The sequence below is a fragment of the Octopus bimaculoides genome, chromosome 3, assembly GCF_001194135.2.
Source record: "Octopus bimaculoides isolate UCB-OBI-ISO-001 chromosome 3, ASM119413v2, whole genome shotgun sequence".
NCBI lineage: Eukaryota > Metazoa > Mollusca > Cephalopoda > Octopoda > Octopodidae > Octopus > Octopus bimaculoides.
In genome coordinates this window covers 143,614,488-143,618,324 of record NC_068983.1, presented here as the reverse complement: position 1 = coordinate 143,618,324, position 3,837 = coordinate 143,614,488, and the positions used below count along the sequence as shown (strand labels likewise).

The following is a 3,837-nucleotide window of genomic DNA, read 5'->3' as shown; positions in this document are numbered from 1 at the left end:
TATATATATATATATATATATATATATATATATATATATATATATGCATTTGGAGTATATTGCTTCATAAAGTTATTATGATTGTAATTGATCAGCAGTAAAGAAATTGGATGGTTTCTGTTGGAAATCATTTGGAGAAAAACAGGGATTACACACACACACTCATTCTCCCTAAACACAGGTATACATACAGTGGAAATGAAATCTGTGTGATAACTTTACTTCCTTGCAGTCTTTCTTGTAGCTGATTTATTATAATCATTATTACCATTATTATTAGAATTAAAGGCAGTGGAATGGCAAACAAAAAATGGCCTGTGGTACTTAGTTGTATTTCTTTAAGTTCTGAATGCAAATCTTGAGTCTGACTGTCTTTTTATTTCTCTGAGGATTAATAAAATAAGTATTACTAATCAATTCTGTTGATTGTATCTCTTCCTCTACAGATTAGTTACCTGTGCCAAAGTTTGAAATCATCAAAATCATTATTATCACTAATATAACCAATTCAGCTGGTTTTCTCACTGACCTATAGACCTTTTAATATTGCAAGAAAAGGAATGACAAAAATCTACCGCAGACTTCCTCACCAGAATATAAAGAAGACATTGTGAGTGAGAGGTCCTTTCTCAAACAACTGATTAGAAATAGGCAAGGGCTGAACAATTTTAGAAATAAATGGAAACATATTTTATAATTTCACAGTAGATATATAGTAGAATCTTCACTGGTTGAGATTTTAGTATTTTAGCTTATGGAATGATGGATTGATGTTTTATATCCAGGCTTCGGCAAAACAATGCTAAGTCTACCTTGTTCATCTGTAAATCTATTTACTAAAGAGAAGTACATACTTGTTACTGATGTGAATGGTGAGAGCACTGCTTAACTGAGGAGTGTTCCATTAGTTTGCAAAGACAAACTCAAAACCTCCAATGAATAAAACAAAAATAAAATGAAAAGCTTGTGTAAGACTGGCATCCTCTATCAGGAAAAAAAATGTCTTGAACTACTTAATACTGTCATAGTGTGATAAAAGCCCAGGATACTCCAGTAATATCAATACAGTATAAAAAGATGGAAGAAAATTTCAAAGGACCCAGGATATTTCAAAGTGGTGTTTTTGGTGTTTCAAGTGTTTTGCTTTTTTTTTATAAATTAACAAAGACAGTGAATAGGCTGAGTCGTTAGTCCATTAGACAGAATAGAACTGGTGGTATCGGTTCTGGCTCTGTGTCTTGTGTTCAAAATTCATCAAGGTCAACTTTGCTTTTCATCTAGTCAGAATTGATAAATAAATTACCAGTTCAGGGCAGTGGATTGGCAGAATTGCTAGAGCAATGACTTGTGTTCTGATGGCAGTGCTTGCAATGACAATGGTGGCAGCAAGATGTGTTGGTTCTTGCCTTTTCTTTTGTAGTGTGGAGAGGTTAAACTTGCTTGTAAGGGCAACTGTTGTTCGCTTATCAGTTGCTGGGTTCATTTGATTGGTAACATTTTATAAAATGTTTCTCTGATATGGTAGGCTAGAAATGTGCCTGCTCAAGGTGTGTATTTTGTCATTAATATTTGTGAACTATGCAGATGACATAAAGGATATAACTTCAATGTGTAGGATCTTGAATGTGTAGAAGAACTTATTATTATACAATATATATACATATGCATGATGACACTAATTTGAGCAAACCCCACTTTTTCTGTCCACAGAAAAGTAAATACACTTATTTACATTTATCCATGTTTAGTAGCTCATACATCAAATCAATGACTGAAATTTGTATTGGTTATCATTGGATATAACTTTCTATACATTTCAGCTTTATGACAATATATGCTGCTTAGTAGATGATTAATCAATTAACTATGTTACTAAAAAAATTCATTATGCAAACTGGATTCAGCAATTTACCAAAGTCATATTATATAAAAACCATATAAAGGTAACAACTATATACCTTTTCATAGACAGATGAAATGAGTATGTGGTCTTTAATGAAGAATGCAATTAGCATAAAAATTGGTCAGGCTGATTCCTGCTTTTCTTTCCGTGAAGGATTAAAAAAAAAACACATTTGTTTATGATTGTCTGCATATCTTAGATTATGAATCCCATAACAAAGGCTATAATTTATACTGCTTATCATTAGAAGTTTTAATATGTGTGTGTGCACGTATATATATATATATATATATATATATATATATATATATAGACACACACACACACATTTAGTACTGACTGTCAGAAAAAAGTGTAACAAAATTATAGTAGAGATTAATGATATATTTAATTTTTATCAAGTTATATCTTGCTATTCTGAGTTGCATCTGTAGGTGCACATGGTCTTCAGAACTTGCTTGAGGACCCTGGGCACTCACAGGTGAAACACAGAGTAGTAAGAGACTGACTTAACCAATATAATACATATACACACATATATACACATATATATATATATATCATCATCATCGTTTAACGTCTGCTTTCCATGCTAGCATGGGTTGGACGATTTGACTGAGGACTGGTGAAACCGGATGGCAACACCAGGCTCCAATCTAAATTTGGCAGAGTTTCTACAGCTGGATGCCCTTCCTAACGCCAACCACTCAGAGAGTGTAGTAGGTGCTTTTACATGTCACCCGCACGAAGGCCAGTCAGGCGATACTGGCAACGGCCACGCTCGAAATGGTGTCTTTTATGTGCCACCCGCACAAGCCATATATATATATATACAAAAATTTTATAATTATAAGCATAATTATAATTAGGGTTCAGCAAAATTGCTTCACCACATACTGAAATTTAGAAATAGCAGTTAAATACTATTCCGCTACCATAATATATCTCCCAGACAGTAATACTCCCAACTCATGCAGGCAAAGAGAAAAAATAACGAACCCACCCGGCTTTGATTAACTATATACGCATTTCTGGATTAAAGAGTTGCAAGACACATTACTCACTTATTTCCTTCTTCAGTATAGTATTTCAATTATAAATCTGAGAGTGCTAATAATTAAGATATGTATTCGACCAAGCGCCATTGAACAGCTAATATCCATTTTTTCTCTTTGCCTGCGTGAGTTGGGAGTATTGCTGTCTGGGAGATATATTATGGTAGTGGAATAGTATTTAACTATTTCTAAATTTCGGTATATGGTGAAGCAATTTTGCTGAACCCTAATTATAATTATGCTTATAATTATGAAATTTTTGTATAAGTTTACCGATAATGGTTCTTTTAACATACCGAACTACTTGGTGAAATTATTAGTTGTTAATTATTAATTTCACCCTATATCAGTATTGATTTTACACACACACACACAAAATCATATACAAACTCAGATACATATATATATATATATAAAATCACACACACACACAAATATATATGACTTGCTTTGGTTTCTCAAATCTTACATTGAACAATAAGAGTGTTATTGTTATATGCAGTATGTCTTGAGTACTTTTAGGTCTGGTGGATCCCATCCCTCTCTAGGTGTGACCACAGCCAATTTCTTCCTGGAGAAAGTTAGACAGACAGAGAGACAGAGAGACAGAGAGAGAGAGATAGAAGAACCAACCCCATTTCAAGACTGGTATATTATTTATCCACTGGAAAGGGACAAAAGGCAAAGTCAACCTTAGTGTCAGTTACAGAATGGTTACTACAAAGCAATCTATCCTACACTCTAATGACTCAATCAATCTGACATCTACATACAATATAAACATGTGTGTGTGTGTGTGTATATATATATGTGTGTGTGTGTGTGTGTATATATATGATGCCAGGTGTTTCCATTATTTTGTCCAACCCCTGCATATAT

General features: G+C 33.3%; 1 protein-coding gene across 1 annotated transcript in view; it reads right to left on the bottom strand.

Moving 5' to 3' along the window:
• Nucleotides 1-3,837, bottom strand: part of LOC106878285 (aspartyl/asparaginyl beta-hydroxylase) — an 89,350-nt gene that overhangs the window by 33,871 nt on the left and 51,642 nt on the right. The window lies entirely within an intron of this gene.